A 19058-nucleotide genomic window follows, 5' to 3' on the forward strand; every position below is an offset into this window, starting at 1 on the left:
CTAGAGAGAGAGAGAGAGAGAGAGAGAGAGAGAGAGAGAGAGAGAGAGAGAGAGAGAGAGAAAGAAGGGGAGAGAGAGAGAAGAGAGAGAGAGACGTACACATGTTTCACTACAAGATAATTTGGTAAGTGCTGTGATTTCCCCAAGTTCATTCAACAGCCTACCTGTCCCACAGGGAGCAGAGGCAGCTTACAAGTGCTACAGCACAGGGCTTCTCAAGCTCTTTGTTATGAAGGACCAGTTCTTTGTTTTTAATTTCTGATCCATCACGGATGAATACTTTTATAAAATATAAGAAAAGGAACTGGTAGAAAAATGAAATGACAAAAATATTCATAGAGTACAAGCCTACTTCTTAATGATTCAACAGCTTACTCTGTCAAATCGGCATGAGAGTTTCTAAGCGCCTCCTCTCAATTTCTGTACTGATCTCGTGGACCGGTAAACAGCTTGCAGACCAGCACCATTCCACAAACCACAGCTGAGAAGCATGCTATAGGAAACGTTTGTAAAGAGTGCAACCTTCCTGAGATGTCTGGCTGAGCTCTTGGTTCAGAGAGGGTGGTTGGAAATAAAAATGATGTCAAATTCACCCTCTGGACTACAGTTCAGACTGTTCAGAGAGTCTCCAAGAAGGAGAGTTACAGCAGGGAGTTTGGGAAAGTGTGGTGGGGGGGTGTCTGAGGTGGTGGCACCAACACACTGGGTTCACGGGAACCTGGTCAGAAGTTGTGCCTGGAGCCCTGTCCTGCTCTACCTTGAACTTCCAATTGTAACTATGGCAACCCCAGCCGAAGCTACTGCCCGGAATGGGAAGAACAAAAGTGTCATCTATTAAAATGGACTGGGACGTTTCAAAAAGTAAAGCATTTCCAAAATGTCAAGAGGGCTGCTCGCGTTCATTCCTACCATTTAATGTTATAAAAATGATGTTTTTAAAATTGAGAAATCTTTTGTCTGTGACAGCCAGCTCCCAAAAAAGCCTTTAAATGCCTATTGCCTTAATACTTGAGGGAGAGATTACAAGTCATTTTCCCCCATTTGAACGCTTAAGAGAAAGTGCTCATTCCTCTAAACTCTCAGCTTTTATGTAGTTCTTATTTTAAACTTTAGAAGATATCTCTGTAGAAGAAAAAATTCCCTTTTCAAAAGTCTTTTTTTTTTTTTTTAAATGCATACACACGTACACTCTCACTCCCTACTTCAAATGCTAAGTCATTTGCAGTTTGGGAGTTTGTTGCTCATGAAATTCTAGCGATAAGCACATCATAAACATTCCTATAGCAAGGGAATGCTTTGGAAGCGATGTCTGTAATGTTACCAAGATTGTCTATCATTATCTCTGAATGTTGGCTAAGTGAAGGTTACAGGAATAACTATTTATGTATAAATAAGTCAACAGAGTAACTGGCAACTTCAATAGCAGATCTTACCAAGAAGCTAAACTATGGCACGAGGTGGGAAACAGGGATGGACTTCCCTCAGTTTCCATGAGTGCTTCATCCTTATTCTCAACATGGGAAAATAACTCTCCAGGCTCCCCGACAGGAGCAACAGTCCTTGGAATCACTCATGGGCAAGATTAAGCTTAGACCACACAGCCAACTTTCATATATCAGGTGCTGGGCTAGATTCTAGTGTTCTCAATATGGGTTCTTCTTCAAAGAGACCCAAGGGAGACATATAAACAGGCAATTACAATCCCCCTTTCTTGCAAGAAGAGTATATTGGCTGGAGTTAAGGTAAAGGAAATGAAGTTAACTAGCTCAATCCGTCTATCCAACCATCCATTGGTCCATCCATTGTTGACTGAGTGCCTAGTATATAGCAGGCAAGTGCAAAGCACTAGGCATACAGCAGTTGAGACCAATGTGGTCCCTGCCTTCATGGAGCTTATCCTCTAGTGGGGAAACCAACATTAATAAATTAGAAATAACTATAATAGCGGTGCTCTGAAGAAGTATGATTACTGCCATAACAGCATATGTCAGAGGTAGATCTAGCACAGGAAAGGGTCAGTGGTGCTTTCCTAAAGAATTAGTCTTTAATCTGAGCCCTAAGAATAAATTAGTGAAACAAAATAGGGTGGGGCCAGGAGGGAAAAGACAGAAAGAAAAGGTGTTGCCAGCACAATAGGCTGTGCAAAGTTCCTGTGACGGAAGGAACACGGCACATTCTAGCTGTGAAAGGAGGTTCTTAATAAGGACCGAATCGGTTCTTGACTCACATCATGCTTCCATTGTGATGGTATTCAGACCATGCATTATAGATGTGCAGGTTTTTCCAAAAGTGCCCAAGAAGTTACTTAAGGCGAACCAGGAAAGTAAGGTGCATGTCAGCTAATTCTCCCTCTTCCTAAGCTGGCACGAGGCATCCAACACAGGGGCCACCTTATCCTCCCTCCCATTTTATAGCAAGTTTTGGGACTCATCTATTTTTCTCTTCAACAGAGGTAACTTGGCCAAATCCAATTTGACCAGTGGTGAAAATTAGTTGGTCAGGGCTGACGTAGACTGACAGTGGATGTGGGTTTGGGGATGTGAACAAGCGCTCTATTATTTTTTTTTGCGGTACGCGGGCCTCTCACTATTGTGGCCTCTCCCATTGCGGAGCACAGGCTCTGGACGCTCAGGCTCAGCGGCCATGGCTCATGGGCCCAGCCGCTCCGCGGCATGTGGGATCTTCCCGGACCGGGGCACGAACCCGCGTCCCCTGCATCAGCAGACGGACTCCCAACCACTGCGCCACCAGGGAAGCCCAGCGTTCTATTATTAAATGACTGCTGGAGAAGCCTCGTGGTGAATGTTACTCGACGGAAGGTCATACAATTTCATGCACAGAATATGAGCTTTGGGGCCAAGCAGACCTGGGTTCAAATCTGGCCCCGCCCCTCACTGGCCATTTGGCCTGATTCTTTCATAAAATGGAGTTAGCAGTGCCTTCCTTGCTGCGAGATCAGCAAGGGCACAGGTCCTACACTGAGCACATTTCCTGGCTCCCAACTGGCCCTGGATAAGTGTCAGCATTACTATCACACAGCAGTGTGTGGGGACAGCCATGCTCCTCCCTCAACATGAAAATCAACAGGAATCCATGAAACAATTTCCCAGCTGGTACTGGGGCTGCAGGGCAGCTTTGCAGGGGTGCAGGGGTCCCGATGACTCACAGTTTCTTGGTGTGTGACCTCATGGGTCCCCTGCCACTGTGCTGAGAGTTCCCAGTGGGAAGTCCCCCTGCACCAGGGCTAACGGGCACTGAGTCTCACCTCGGTGGCCCCAGGCCCACTCTCTCTGGATGCTACCCCAGGACTTAGAGGGAGCTCAACCCAGGGGCTCCGGGCCGGCAGCCAGCAGACTTGGGTTCTAGTTCCACCACTAACGGCTGGGGTTTCCTTGGACTAACAGCCGAGTTCCAGAAGGGAGAGGAGATGGAACAGCTACCACACCCTGAAGGCCTAACCACAGGCCAGGCCTGGTGCCGGGCCTTCCCAAGAAGCACCCGAATAGTCACAGTAGTCCTGCGGGGTCACTGTTGGTATCACCATGTTACAAGTGAGGAAACTGATGCCTGCTGGTTTGTCCCAGACCACAGAACTAAGTGACGGAACCAGAACGGGAAGCCGGAAAGCCCTTCCTCTCTACCACGGCACTGCCTTACGGGCATGGAAATCTTACTTAGGTCTTTCCCACACGACCAGTGAGGACACAGCCCTGGAAGGCTCTGTGATTTCCCAGGGACCCACAGGCAGCAAGCCACCAGGCAAGGCCAGACTCTGCCCCATGCCCCACACAGCTGTCTGGGTCTCAGTTTCCCTTCTGCACACAGTGATGCCTTACAGACCACACTGCTGTTAGAGTTAAGGGGAGAATGAAGATTTAAGAGTCTTGGGAGGGAAAAACTACTATAGAGACATGAACACTTTAAATGGGTACTGAGAGGCTCAAACCCAAGAGGAAGGGTTCCTGTTGGCCACAGAGCAGTTGAAACGAAAACTGGACAGGAGCAGGGTGGCAGCCAGGGGAGGGGAGGGGACACAGGAGACAAACTGTGGAGCTTCTGAAATGGGAAGCAGGACCCAATGAAGTGTGAAGAATTCCCTCCATGCCACCCACAATAAATTAGAAATTGGCACAGATTTTTAAAAGAAGGAAAAGCAGGAGGGGGAGGAGAAGAAATTGAGGAGGAAGAGGAATTAAATCTGTAGATTTAATCTAAGAACATCTAAGAAACAGGGTGGAGAGTCATCAACGCAATGAGAAATCTTAGACTCCAGTCACGTGGGGGCCACTCACTCTGTTAAACAAGTTCTCCTGCACAGAGATGATGGTGACACGGAAGAAGATCTAATTTTCAAGGGAGACATTCTATCAACAGATGGGGAGGCCTGGAAGCTTTTCCAACGTGGTGAAAACTCCCATTCTCTCTCCAACCATCTCTCCTCTTCTGTAGATGCCCCACTCTTACCTCCATGGAGGTTGAGAAAAGAATAATTTATAGGCACTAGAAGAGGGCATTCCTGCTCAGACCATTATGAGAGATAGGTGGCCACTTCATCAGGTCTCCATGCACCTGGTTATTCCAGAACACAGAAGCTGGGGTATTCGACCAATATCACAGCAGCTCAAACACTGAGAGCATATCAGACAGACTTATCATAGGCTGACAATGGATGGCGGACCACCATCCACTCTCCAACCTCCTCAGGCCTCCTATTCCCTTGCTCACAGCTCCAGTCAGCTTGTCTTTCAGGTCTTCACACACTCCAAGCTCTTTCTTACCCCAGGACTTCTGCACATGCTGGTCCCTCTGACTGGGATGCTCTTCTCCTAGCTCCCCCCTCATTAACATCTAGTTAGCTTTCAAATACAGCTTCAGTGAGACTCTTTGACTCTCCAGAAACGCAAGTGTGCAACAGCACTTATCAAAGTTGCAATTGATTAATTATGTGATTAACGAGGGGGCCTCCCCAGTCAGACTGTAAGCTCTCTGAGGGCGTGAGCAAGTGTCTGCTTTTTGTACCATCGCGTCCCATGGGTGAGCACAGCAGTTTGTCTGCACATCAAAATCACCTGGGGAGCTTTAAAAAACACAGATGCTTGGGGTTCACCAGAACCCATTAGACAATAGTGCTTAAAGCTGGTCAGGTGTTGTGACATGTGGCCAAGGCTGAGAACCTAAGGAGGCCATGGGTGCTGGGCTTCTGTCCTAGAGCAATCTTGAAGTGGCCCAGGGAGTTACAGTAGGACCTTGCTCCCTTTGCTTGTGGATACAATGCATCGTTTAAATGTTGTTTTCCACCCCAGAGATTATATTCGAGGAAATTCCGGAAGAGGGAAACAAAATCCTCATTGTTAGACAGGAATACTATTCCTTTCATGAAGCACTCCCACGATAACCCCCTCCCCGACACTCCTCTACCCGCTAGCCCTGGTTTATCACCTTTATCCTCACAGCCACAGGATTAACCTTGTGTGTTCCTGAAATACACTTCAATATTTGGGGGGATAACCCCTAATTTTAAAAATTAAATCAGGCCCGGCTATACTATCCGGTAGAGTGCAAAACTTCACCTTAAATTTTATTAAAACAGAAGAATTCAAAGCCAGTTCGTGCCGGGACAGGCCCTCCAGGCCAGCCCCAAGCCGCAGGTAGAGGTGCTTTGCAGTAACTTGCCCATGGGGGCACTGGGGTGGGGGAGCTCCCACCGGTCATCTGCACTGATCTGGCCTTTCCAGGGCAAGCTGAGAACAAGCTGTCCCTATCCTCTCAGTTCCCCTTACTAAAGGGGAGGGAGTAAGTGCTACGTGCTAAATGTTCTGTCCCTCCCCCACCAATTCATATGTTGAAATCCTAACCCCCAAATGTGATGCTATTAGTAGGTGGGGGCTCTGGGAGGTGCTTAGGTCATGAGGGTGGAGGTCTCATGAATGGGATTAGTGCCCTTATCAAAGAGATCCCGATAGCTCCCTCACCCCTTCTGCCATGTGAGGACACAGTGAGAAAGTATTAGCAATGCACCAGGAAGAAAGGGCCCTCACAGAATGTGACCATGCTGGCATGTTGATCTTGGACATCCAGCCTCCAGAACGGTGTGAAATAAATTTCTGTTGTTTATAAGCCATCCTTTTTCGTTATGGGCTAAGACAGTAAGATGTGTGAAAAAAAATCCAACCTCTTAAACACACTCAAATTAACAACTCCAATCCTCTGATGGGTTTTACCAGCCCAACAAAAGCCCTGTTTGACTGAGTCCCAAGTCCCATGCCTCTGCGAGAAGTAGACCATCACTTAACCCAGTGCAGGACAAGCTCTCCTGAATATAGCTCTAGCACCCATAGGGACCACCTGGGGAAGTTAAGAATGAAGCTTCACCTTGCACCCACTACGTTGGTAATAATAAAATAATAACAAGTGTTGGTGAGGATGTGGAGAAATCGGAACCCTTCTGCACTGCTGGCAGGAATGGAAAATGGTGCAGCTGCTTTAGAAAACAGTGTGGCAGTTCCTTAGAGTCATCAATGACCCAGTAACCCTACTCCTAGGTGTAAACCCAGAAGAACTGAAAACAGGCACTCCAACAAAAACGTGTTCACACATGTTCAAAGAAGCTCTATTAACAATAGCCACAAAAGTGGAAACGACCCAAACGTCCATCAACTGGCTAACAGATAAATCTGGTATCTACATACAATGGAATATTATTCAGCCATGAAAAAGAATGAAGTTCTGATACATGCGACAACATGGATGACCCTTGAAAACATTAAGTGAAAAGAGTCAGACACAAAAGGTCACATATTGAATGATTCCTTTTTTTTTTTTTTTTTGCGGTATGTGGGCCTCTTACTGTTGCGGCCTCTCCCGTTGCGGAGCACAGGCTCCAGACGCGCAGGCTCAGCGGCCATGGCTCACGGGCCCAGCCGCTCCGCAGCATGCGGGATCTTCCCGGACCGGGACACGAACCCGTGTCCCCTACATAGGCAGGCAGACTCTCAACCACTGTGCCACCAGGGAAGCCCTGAATGATTCCTTTTATCTGAAATACCCAGAAGGTAGGTAAGTCCATGGAGATACCAAGCAGACCAGTGGTTGCCAGGGGCTGGGGCTGGTAGGAGAATGAGGGGTGACTGCTTAATGGGTATGGGGTTTCCTTTTGGGGTGATGAAAATGCCTTGGAACTAGACAGAGGTGATGGCTGCACAACACTGAGAACGCACTAAATGCCGCTGACCTCTATACTTTAAAATGGTCAGTGGTTGATTTTATGCTGTGCGAATTGTACCTCAATTAAAAACAACAATAAACAAAGCTTCCAGGGCCCCACCGTGAGAGGCTCTGACTCAGTAGGTGTGGGCTGGGCCCAGGGATCTGCTTTTCCAAAGAACATCTGAGTGATTCTGACATGGGGGGTCTCAGGCATGGCCTAAACGTTAAGGGCTGATGTGTGTAAATGACGCCTTTACTTTAGATGAATCAGTAACACCTGCTGCTATTTCCTGAGTGCCCAGTATGGGCCAGGCAGGCACTGGGCTTGGTGCTTTCAAATACAGTGTCTCAGAATCACACTGCAAGTTGGGAATGATCACTGTTTTGTTTTATAGTTGAGGAGACTGAGGCTCAGAGAGGTTAAGTAAGTTGCCCAGGGCACACAGCTGAGTAACAGTGGATTCATACCAGTATCTGTCTGACTCCACAGACCATATTTTCCCCATCACCCCATACTATACCACTGTGTCTTTTAACAAGCCCTTCCAGGCAGCAGAAATGTCATTTTTGTGTTTATATGATCTTTAGGTTAGAGATTTAGGTCATCTTACTAAAACTAAGGTCCTTGGTATCTCCTGGGAATTCACTAGAAATGCAGACTCTCAGTCCTCACCCCAGGTTTGCTGAATCAGACTCTGCTCTCCCCAGATGACTTGTGTGACACTAAAGTGTGAGCCGCACAGGTTTCTCTAGAGCTGTGCTATCCAATATGGTAGCCACTAGCCTATTTAAGTGGCTATTTAAATTAAAACTAATGGGGACTTCCCTGGCAGTCCAGGGGTTAAGACTTTGCCTTCCAATGCAGGGGGTGTGGGTTTGACCCCTGGTCGGGGAGCTAAGATCCCACATGCCTCGGGGCCAAAAAACCAAAACATAAAACAGAGGCAGGGCTTCCCTGGTGGCGCAGTGGTTGGGAGTCCGCTTGCTGATGCAGGGGACATGGGTTCGTGCCCCGGCCTGGGAAGATCCCACGTGCTGCGGAGCGGCTGGGCCCGTGAGCCATGGCCGCTGAGCCTGCGCGTCCGGAGCCTGTGCTCCGCAACGGGAGAGGCCAAAAAAAACAGAGGCAATATTGTAACAAATTCAATAGAGACTAAAAAAATGGTCCACATAAAAACAATCTTAAAAAAAATAAAATTAATTAAAATGAAATAAACTTAAAAACTCAGTTCGTCAGTTGTACCAGCCACATCTGAAGTGCTCCACAGCCACATGTGACAAGTGGCTACCACTGGGCAGCAGAAAATAGAACATTCCATCAGTGCTGTGCTAGAGCAGGCTATCTTGAACTTGGCACCACTGACATTTGGGGCTAGATAATTCTTTGTTGCGGGGGGTGGGTGTGGCGAGACTTCCAGCACATGGTAGAGTAGTAGTTTGCAACCTGGGATGATTTCGTCCCTCAAGGGAATGGCAATGTCTGTAGACATTTTTTGGTTGTCATAGCTGGGAGGTTCTACTGGCATCATATGGGCAGAGGTCAGGGATGCTGCTAAACATCTTACATCCTGCAGTGCACAGGACAGCACAACAAAGAATTATCCGGTCCAAAGTGTCAGTGGTGCCGAGGTGAGAAGCACCCAGCTAGAGTAATCAAAAATACATGGCCATTCTCAGTAAAACTCGAGGCAGGAGACTCACGACACCAAAGTGCCCACCCCCCTCCTTTGCCAAATTCAGAACCGGAGAAGAGTATCTATTTTCGCCAAGAATGCAGAGTAAGAAGTCCTGGTTTCCAGAATAATCGACGAACTCATTACTAAAATGAGGTCCCTACACTTCAAATCCCAAGGGCTGGGAAATGAAGAAGTTAATTTTTTTTTTTTTTTTTTTTGCGGTACGCGGGCCTCTCACCGTTGTGGCCTCTCCCGTTGTGGAGCACAGGCTCCAGACGTGCAGGCTCAGCGGCCATGGCTCACGGGCCCAGCTGCTCCACAGCATGTGGGATCTTCCCGGACCGGGGCACGAACCCGTGTTCCCTGCATCGGCAGGCGGACTCTCAACCACTGCGCCACCAGGGAAGCCCGAAGAAGTTAATTTTCGATGTTTGGAATGTGTGATAAATTCCACAAGAAACCACAATCTGCCTATAGGTCAGGTGTGGACACATCGTTCGTTCATTCATGTATCTATTTACTTAAAAGTATTTATTGAGCACCTACCATATGTCAGGTACTCTTCCAGCGTTGAAAGCAGAACGGCCAATAAAACAAACCAGGTCCCTGCCCTTGTGGAGCTGGCATCCTAGTGGAGGAGACCAACAGGACCCAAGTAAACAAATACACCAGCAGTGGAATGGGTATGATCAGTGCTACGAAGGGGAGGGGTGCAGAGGAGTGATGGGGGATGGGTATCTGAGGTCACCTCTCTGAAGTGTCCTGGGGCAACTGAAAAGGTGTCATCTGGCAGAGACCTGAATGAACTGAGATTGTACCAGGTAATTCGAGGAGGAACATGAGTTCCAAGCAGAGGGAACAGCGGCTGCTGATTCCTCTGGCGAAACAAGCTTTCTGGAGCTGGAAAAGGCCGGCATGTGAGGTTGGCAAGGCAGGAACGGGCCAGGTCACGGGGATAGGAACCCACTGGAGGGCTCGGAGCAGAGGAGAGATGGGGCTTGATCAGCTTTTCACATAGAGAACAAACTATAGGACGATAAGAGTGGAAAAGGCCAGACCTGTGACGAGGCTGCTACAGTCTTCCAGGCAAGAGATGGTGATGGCTTATTATTAGTTAATTAATTAATGAAATCATTAATATTAATACTAGCTCTCTACTTGGCCAATGTTATTAATACTCTATCTCAGATATATTACAGGTAGACTCAGCGTCATGTTCAAGCTACTTCTATGGAGAAATGCATTCTGAGTTCCAAATGATCAACTTGAAACCTTTTCCATCCACCTGGGTTGTAAGTCGGGGACCGTGTGACCTGGGAGAAGACAGCAAGAAAGGGAGTTGGGGGGTTAGAGAATTTTAGCAGGAGGAAAAAGGGTGTATGCCCCCAAATCCCCCTTTCTCTAGAACCATCAGAGGTGTCTGAGAGGGGCCTTCCAATTCTCCCAAGAGTTGTTGGGGAGCAGATGGGTGAGAACCAGCAATTCCGCTACAGGCAGAACAGAAGGGAAAGGACCAGATCTTCCGGAAGGACAGCACTGCAGCTGTGAGTGAAGGAGGGTGTGGAGTCTTTTCCAAAAGCAAGGGAGTCTCTACTTCTGGGGTTTCCGAGGTTCTAGGGCATCACAGGGTCAGGGCAACAGTCACAGAATCGGCAGATTTAGGGCAGAAGAACTCAGCTGTGCCGGTTACTAACTGCACAGCACTGAGCGTGCTGTTGTTGATCTCCGTGACCCTCTGTAAAAGGAAGCGACACCTCTGCCCCTCAGAGTGGTAGTGAGGGGTCAAGTCAGATGATGCCCGCGCCGAGAGTGATGACAACTTCCAGTCCACGTGTGCTGAGGTCTGGGCACGCCCATCTTCTGGAGCAGGTGCAGAACCCACCATCCTCCATGGCATGAGGTTCTGTGCTATACGCATGCCCAGGTAGTTCAGCTTTACACATAAAAAAGGTGCTTCTCTTTCATTAATTCCTTTATTCAACACACATTCACTGGGTCTTAGCACCAGACATGGAAGAAATAGAGAGTAAGATGCAGCCTTTACACCCCAAGAACATGGGCAGCGGGGGCGGCTGGAGACATGAGAAGAGGTTTCTCTGATTCTCCTTTTCCCTCAGGGCCTGGTGACCACTGTCCAGGTAGTTTTCATACCTTTAGACTAGAGCCACCAGCCTGCTGGGGCCTTGTCTACCAGCAGCCTGCAGGGCCAACCTTGGGGGCAGTGCCCTCTCTCTTCTCCAGACTGGCAGGCCGTCCTGGTCGTTTCTGCTGGAGCAGAAAAGGATGGTGAGGAAAAGGCAGGGATGGCTAGGCAGAGGGAAGCCGGGAGAAGCGCTGGCCTTCAGCAAGGCCTTCCTTCCAGCCCCACTTCCTGCCCAGTGGACATGGCTCCAGATGGGTCAGGGGCCTCTCTGACCCCCAGCTCACCTAGGGCGCAGCATCTCTCTGGCGTTTCCCAAGAAACGTCTTCAAGAGAAGGCCCCAGCTCTGAGTCATCTGCAGCAGAGATGAGACCTTGTAAAAATAACTCCAAGTATGAGGCTCCTGTATTCACATTATTCACGATACAAAGAACAAAAAAGCAGGGCAGGAAGCAGAGGAGGAAAAGTGTCGTTCCCGTCAGTTTTCTTCACATGACAAGCAGCCAGGGACTCACTTGCTGAGCCCCACTGTGCTCTCTCTCCGCGGAGCGAATTACATAAGCCGGCGAGAGGGGCTTCTTGGCAGCCTTCTGACTCTGCCACCCACCCGTCTTCATCTCTCAACTCCAAATCCGAGGCTGGGTGCCTCGGATAATAGTTCTCATGTAAACATGATGAAGCAACTAGGTTTGCTCCCACAGGGCACTCAGGAAAGGCCTTGGGGAGGTGAAAGTTGAGCTGAGGCCCAGAAGACCAAGTGAAAATCTGAGTGGAGAACACTGGACACTCAGCAGGGACAGTTGAAGCAATGGCCCCGAGGCAGGGATCAGTGTGCACAAGGCAGGCACAGTGGGTGGGACAGAGCAGAGGCGTGGTGGGGGGGACAGGGGGTCCCCGACATGTAGGGTAGTGGTTCTCAGCCTGCAGAGATTTTGTCCTCCAAAGGATATCTGACAATGTCCAGAGATACAGCTGGTTGTCACAGCTGGGGACATGATACTGGCATACAGTGGGTAGAGGCCAGGGATGCTGCTAAACATTTTTGAATGCACAGGTCAGCCCCCCTCAACAGAGAATTATCGGGCTCAAACATCAATAGTGCTGAGGCTAAGAAGCCCTGGTATAGGGTCTCTCAAGTCACCGTAAGGAGTCCACGTGCACACACAGGACTAACCAGTGCCTGTGCCTGCCGGAGTGTGGTCCTTACACATGCGCGTACATCACGTGCACGTCCAGGGTATGTGTGTTGAGATGAAAGAGAGGATGCTAGGACCAGATCTCAGAACACAGGAGCCAGGGCGGAGGCAAAGAGCTGGGATAAGGTTCCTCCAACCTAATTGGGAGCTAAGAGGGAGGTCCTGGAACAAGGACAGAGGAGGTTGAATACAGGGAGGCAAGGAGGCTATGGGCAAGCAGACGGAGGCCACGGGGAGCTGTTTTCAAGCAGATGGTGTCCCTTGAGAGTCAAGACAGGGCCCTGGGTGAGGGGAGAGGGGCCACCCTGTCCTAGTGAAGGGGCTAAGAGCTGGAGAATGCAACAGGTCTGATGAGTGTGGAGGGCACAGGCTGAGGCAGTGTGTAGACAGCCCAGGAATGAAGAACAAAATCACCAGAAGAAACAGCCAAGGGTTGAAGAGAAGGGACTCAGGTGGGCAGGACATGGGTGGAGGGCCCCCAAACCCAATCACTCAATACCTGGAAGAGGCAAATGAGGAACCCAGAGGGTTCCTGGACAGTTACGGGCATTTGGGTATGATCTTGAATTTGCTTACGACTACAGAATGGGTTGTTCTCTGCTCCGTTGGGGGGCAGGGGCACCTGGAGGTCAGGCCGCCGGGCTGGTGGTCCAACACAGAGAGCACTTTGGGGTGCAAGTGATTTCATTTCTCCCCAAAGTCAAGTAAGCCTACCGGGGAGAGGCCGAGATGACCAATGCCTGTGACACGCAGTTAACCCCGGGCGCCTCTCCTCCTCACTCTATTGATAATCTAGATGATTCATTCGGAGAGGCTGGTCCTGCCTCAGCGGAAACAGAATCTAGATGAGGTTCTCATCACTTAGAAATGAGAAGAATTTCTCAGTGGAGAAGCAGGCTGGAACCCTTCCACAGTCGCTATGTAAAGAAGCCTTTCTAATTTGGGGGAGGGTGAGCAGGACAGGCTGCCTCAGAGGGACTTGTTCCGACAGAATTGCTGGTGGAATCCTTGGGTCCATGTCTATGTCCACAAGCGGGCAGACACCCTCATTACCACTCGCACTCAGCGCTGACTCCCTTCCCCTATAGTTTTAAAATAACACTTATTCTCCTCCACCTAGAAAGCACGCTCACAGTAAAAGTTTTAAACATACACAAGAGAAAAAGAAAAGCCACTCATAATCCCATCGTTTTGTGAGAATATTTCCTTTTTTTTTTTTGCTAAACTTTTAAAATACGATGGTTGAGATCATATTGTATATGTAGTTTTCTATTCCATTTCTAATGTGAGCATATGGCCGTGTTATTAAACTATTAGCTTTAATCATTGAAATAATCCACTGAAAATATGGTATAGTTTCTAATGTTATGAGAGGCAGAGCGCAGATCCTCTGAGGACTTATTTCACCTAATGCAGGTATTTTAAGGGACCCCTGAATATTGAATACAGGAGTTGTCCCCATATTCTGAGCACTTACTACATGTGCCAGGTACTCGGCCTCCTACCGTGTCAGGTGGCAGTGGAGATTAGAGGTAGGGATGGCTTAATACCATACTGTCACATGCAATATGCATTCCTTGTCTCCAGACTTGGGACCTGTACACTTCACTTGGTTGAGGGTCATACCCCATCCCACTCTTCTCACAGAAAAACTACGGACTCCTCACTCAGTTAAGGGGCAGCTGTAGGTCCCGTCTCGGCACAGGGAATGTAGAAGAACCTGGGTTAGGTCCTGAGAGGCAAGGAGAAGTAGGCAGTGGAAAAGCTCTGGAATGGTCATCAGGTGTAGGGATCGGTAGTGGTTGGTCAACCACAGCCTGCAGGCCAGCCAGCCACCTGTTTATGTAAATAAAGCTTTATTGAAACACAGCCACACCTATTCATGTCAATAGTGCCTATGGCTGCTTTGGGCCACAATAAGCAGACTTGAGCAGTTGTGACAGAGACCACATGGCCCGCAAGCCTAAAATATTTACTACTTGGCTCTGTAAGACAAAGTTTGCTGACCCCTGTGTTTGGAGGCCAGCCGTTCTCCAAAATCTGTGTTCCCCCTCATTTAGCTGAGAGTTGTCACTGAGAGGCAGCTGCCTAGCCCGGAGCTACACCTCCCAGCTCCTCCCGTGGCAAGGTGGGACCCGTGACTAGAGCTCACCAATGAAATGTGGGCGAAGAGGTCTCTGTCATTTGGGGGCCAAGACTGTTAAGAAGTGGGTGAGCCTTCACCACCTTGTTTTTTCCCTTCCACCTGAACACAGGATACTCCTAGGCCCGGTAGCAGTGTTTCTCAACCTTCTTTCATCACTGTTGCCCTTGTAAGGAGCGTTTTCAGATACTTTTTCCCTAGGTGTCTTCTTCCGCCTAGGAAAATTTTAATACACTGTTTATCTGTTTATGTACCAAATGTATATCTGTGATTTATGTATTAAAATGAGATTTTTTTGGCCCCAGGAGCTAACTTTGCCCCCCTAAGCGTGATACTGCCCCAGTTGAGAATGTATCCTCTAAGGTAGAGCACAGTCACAAGACGGACGGTGCCTGCGTCCCTGAATTACTTTGTGGAAGAACGCCAGTCATGCCAGGACAGCTGCATTTGACTGTTAGAGCTGCAAGAAATAACTTCAATCGTGGTAAGCCCCTGAGAACTGGGAGGTGATTATGGCAGCTACCATTGCCTTAACAATGTTAGTACAAGATCTAAATTTGATAGTTAAAAGAAAATTATGAATTGGATAAACATGTTGATAACACAAGAAACTTCTAAATCCTAAAAGAGGTAAATTTAGGATTAAAAACACCTACTTTAGATGGTGGACAACAAATTAACTGCATTCATTTATACTCTTTCCATCTAGACACATCATCACCAAGATGAGAGTGAAATAAGTTTTTGTAAGATATAACTTCAAACAACAAAGGGAACAGTAAGGGCTACTGGAAAAGAGGCTGGGACAACTTTGTGGAAAAGAGACAGAGTATGAAAGATTAGAAACTGATGAGGCAGCCACAGGGAGCCTGACCCTGTAGTAGGCACAGATATTATGAGAGTCCATCAGCCTGGCAGAACGGCCAAGAGGCTCATGACTCAGAGCTGCCAAGGCAGCGGAGGGCAGGAATCAAATGTGAGGATGAAAAGGTGGCGGGGTGGGGGAGGCAGGGATTATATAAAATCTGATGTCAGAACAGTTGAGCCATTGGTACTCATGGGGCAGCCAGGTATCTACTCTCCCAAGCATTAGAAAAAAAAAAGGAATTTCCTTCTCTGAGGAAAATGAATGGACCCAAAGAAAAGATGAGATCCAGGAAGCAGCAGAACTAACCTAGTATAACAGTACAGGAAAATCCCAAATGTCAATTGTGTAGCAGGCCTAGACAGCAACCAGGTCAAACTTGAGGAGGATAGAGAACTCTGGGGGGAAGGGAGAACATATAAAATACCCAATTGGCTAGAGAGTTTGGGAGGAAAAAAATGAGGATATGATAATAGCAATTGGTGGGGGGAAAAAACGAAGGCAATGACATACTCTTGGAAAAATATAAAGCCACATATATAAAGGAAATACATATTATGGACTCCAAAGAGGACAACAGATCAGGCATCAGGGTCACACACTTAAACGCCTTCAGGGTCAGGTAAATAAGTAAATGAACACAGCAGGCTAGGAGTCTGAGCACATGCATACACTGTATGAGTAGTAGGGACTGCAGCAAACTGGAGTAGGAAAGCCCATTCTAAAGCGGGCAGCCTCCAGCAGAGTGTTGCCATATGGAACGTCAGACCAGATCTTACAGCCTTTAAAACAATATCCCAAACTCTGAATCTGTTAGGAAAACTCTCCTTATTTTAAAATGTTGGCTGAAACTTTTTTAAAAAATCACTAGGCAAACCAAACAAGTATGTCGGAGGGTTAGACTGTCAATTCACAACTTGTTTCTACATTCACAATCACATAAGCCCTATCTGCTGATTTTTCAGTCTTTAGAGTCAAACTACAGACACAGCACAGTTTTTACTGGCAGTTACAAAATAAAAATGTAAGTGTTATCACCCTTAACAATGTAAAAGTAAAAATAGAGGTGACAGAAATTGGAAAGTTGGAAGGCAGTTGGGGTAAGGGCACTGATACCTTCATCTTACTGATTAAGGAAGTTGAGATACTGTTGTTAACAAGCGAGAAATATGATAGTAAAAATATTACTTATAAAGCTAACCAAGTAGAGGAACTATAAATAACGATACAACTATACTGTGAGGATGTGGGGAGGGGAGGTAGGAGGGTGGTATAAGCGAGCTAAATCGTCATCTATCATAACAGGAAGTAAGCAGGTAATTTCTAAAACAGGAGTAAAACAAAAGCACATTACTTTTAAATATGGAGGTAAATGTCAGAGAAAGATAATTGAAAGAGTTACAAGAGGTTGCCTCAAGGGAGAGTGACAAGTTAGGGAGGGAAGAAGCCAAGAGACTGTTATTTTTACCATAGATTCTTCTGAATGTGTGCTCCGCATCGAAAAAAACAAAACAAAACAAAACCCCAAAACCCTTTTGTAAGAAAATGAAACAGATCAATTCATGGGCTGATAACTAAGCCTGCAAGGTTGACTCTCGGTAATACTATAGATGGCACTCAAAAAGGTTTAAATGGAAATAATTTAATGAATGGACCAGTTACAGAGGTGTAGGAAGGGTTAAGGGAACCAACAAGATATGGTGTGGCACCCAGCAAGGCTGAAACCAGCAAGAAGCCTTGATCATCCCTAAGTTAGAAGGGAAAGGGGAGGGAACAACTGTTCCTGGAGCCCAGTGATTCTCCAGTACTGGGAGAGGGGCTGCAGATGGAAAAGAAGCCATTGCCAGAAATCAGGGGGATTAATACTCCAACCTCTCTCTCCTCCTGTTCTTGTATCTCCTGCTGGTGTCTCCTACTGGCCAAACCCAGTGAAACCAGAAGGTAAAATAAAGGAGCCCAGCTGATGTAATCCATAGGGGCCAGCCTCCCCAGACACAGCGTGGCAGAAATAGATCGGGGTGGGGGGGGGGCAGATGGAGAATAAATAGCACACATTCTCACACTCTCCATTATCTGAGAGTTAAAAAATGGATTAGATAAACCACACATTTGACCCAGAGTGGTAATTTCAACCTTGTCTAGTTCAGCAGCAGAACTAAGGGACTGCCAGGAAGAGGTGATAAATAATGTATAATTTCCCCCAATTTTAATTAGCAAATAGAGATGGTGACTTCCATATGTAGGCCCTTTAGTCACTGAGGAGAACCAAGATATATGAAGCAAGAATCCTATCCACGTGACAAAAGGAAAGTGAGCCAGACACACACAGAAAGGTAACCATACAATGTGGTAGGACGGGCATCCAATGAAAATAGCCATGCTTGCCTCCAGGGCCGAAACCAGGAGGCAACACACCTTCCCAGGCTTTCCTTGAAGGGTGAGTGGAATTAGACGGGAGATGGCAGCGTGCAAGACACGTTTGGGAGCAGTGAGTAGGTCTGCTGGTCACAGGACGAGTGAGACACAGGCTGGTCATCAGGCTGGGGCAGCACAGTGGAGGGATCCAAAACGCCAAGCTCAGGAGCTGGAACTTTACCTTTAGAACAGGATGTTGCCCCAAATTTCAGATCAGGTGACATGCCTGAAGCAGTAAGGGAAATACATGGGTGGGAAATGAACCAATGTCAAACCGAGGGAAGGTGCAGATACACACAAGGAAGGGACTCGCTCCTAGTAGGTGTTAATATCTGTGGAAGGATGAGAGGCCGGTAGGGACGGAAGGAGGGAGGATGTATATAGGTAAGCACCTAGCTTGTCTTTTTTCCGTTGTGGAGCACAGGCTCTGGACGCGCAGGCTCAGTGGCCATGGCTCAGCGGCCCAGCCGGTCCGCGGCATGTGGAATCTTCCCGGACTGGGGCACGAACCCGTGTCCCCTGCATCGGCCGGCGGACTCTCAACCACTGTGCCACCAGGGAAGCCCTGCCTTTTCTTGGTAGTGGGAATATTAAGCCCCAACTATGCTAGCGTGAAACACTTCACTGAACTCTCATATGTCCTGCTATTACTGTATGAATCACTTGAATGCAAGGATGGTGACCTACTCATCTTTACATCCCCAGGCCCTAGCTCAGGGCCTGATCTATAATAAGTGCTCAAAAATAAGAGATCCACTGGATGGGACAGGTGGTTGGATGGATGGATGTCTGGATGGATGGATCGATGGATGATGGATGGGTGGATGGGTGGATGGATGGATGGACGGACAGGTGGAGGATGGATGGGGTGACAGGGGCCTACAGTTGGATGGCAACAGTACAAATGAATGAAAGAACAGAGTCAATAGGCTCTGGCACCTGGATGCTGCCCAGAGTGTGCAGTCCTGATGCCTGTCTCTTTTAGAAAGTGGGAGATTATCACATAATTGCTTTATCACGCAAATATTCCCCAGCTTGTGAGGGCATGTTTGGTTATTAACAGATCATGCAACAAATTAGACACAGGAAAAAAACCATGATGATAGAAAGGCGGGTGAGGCCCAGGGCAAGAACCAGCGACCAAAGCTCCCTCTCACATACTATTTAGGAGGATGGGGTCAGACACGTTGGCATGCTTTACTTGAAAGGTCTGGTCACCCATTCTTTAAAGTCCATCTCAAGAGGATGACAAGGAGCAAGAATTCCTTTCCACAGGGCTGTTTCCCCATCACATACCAACATCCCATCCATTATCACGAGCTTGTTTTTAATTAATGGCCTTGGCAAAACCACAGAAACCAAAACAGTGCTCTTGCATTGGTTTCAGAATAACACCAGCTGTTGGAATTAAACAGC

General features: G+C 47.7%; 1 protein-coding gene across 9 annotated transcripts in view; it reads right to left on the reverse strand.

Annotated features, from left to right (window-relative positions):
• The window catches only part of TRERF1 (transcriptional regulating factor 1), a 226292-nt gene that overhangs the window by 66724 nt on the left and 140510 nt on the right, over window positions 1–19058 (reverse strand). Inside the window, exon 1 of one of the 9 annotated variants that reach the window (XM_024765908.1) lies at window positions 9429–9451. The exons of the other annotated variants lie outside the window; for them this stretch is intronic. The gene's annotated coding sequence lies outside the window, so the exon portion shown is untranslated. Of the gene's footprint in view, window positions 1–9428; window positions 9452–19058 lie in introns of those variants that run through there. 9 annotated transcript variants of the gene reach the window in all.

Source organism: Neophocaena asiaeorientalis, unplaced genomic scaffold (assembly GCF_003031525.2).
Source record: "Neophocaena asiaeorientalis asiaeorientalis breed wild unplaced genomic scaffold, Neophocaena_asiaeorientalis_V1.1 scaffold46, whole genome shotgun sequence".
NCBI classification, from domain to species: Eukaryota; Metazoa; Chordata; class Mammalia; order Artiodactyla; family Phocoenidae; genus Neophocaena; species Neophocaena asiaeorientalis.